Genomic DNA, 490 nt, shown 5'->3' on the forward strand with positions numbered 1-490 from the left:
AACCAACCTGGCTAGTCCTAGTCTTCTGAGAGGTGGACTCCAAGGTGGGATGCTCCAGGCAACGGGTTTCTGAGCAGCCATGCCTGCGAGGAGGGGCAGAGAGCGGGAGGAGGGAGGGAGGGAGGGGGCAGGGGAGAGGATGCTGGCTGGTCCAGGCAGGTCGGCTCCCTGATGAAGGGAGGAGGGACAGGAGGAGGGCTGGTGACAGAGCCTGAGACCCAAGTGCTTTTCCAAGAGAGTTTGGCAAGGCTGCCAGGGGATCCTCGGTCACTTGCCAGAGGAATGAGCCAGTCCCTGGGTCCCTGCCACAAGGACTCCGGCTGGGAGTGGCGCATAGGAGGCAAGGCCTTGAGTGATGGACCGCAATCCATCGTTCTTCTCACAAGAGGAGATCTGAGAGGCACATTTTCATGGCTGCCATAGAACCCACGAGTAAAAATAAGGAAACGGCTAAAAAAAAAAAAAAAATATTTGGTGTTTTCCAAAACAC

The sequence above is a fragment of the Pteropus alecto genome, unplaced genomic scaffold, assembly GCF_000325575.1.
Source record: "Pteropus alecto unplaced genomic scaffold, ASM32557v1 scaffold213, whole genome shotgun sequence".
Taxonomy (NCBI): domain Eukaryota; kingdom Metazoa; phylum Chordata; class Mammalia; order Chiroptera; family Pteropodidae; genus Pteropus; species Pteropus alecto.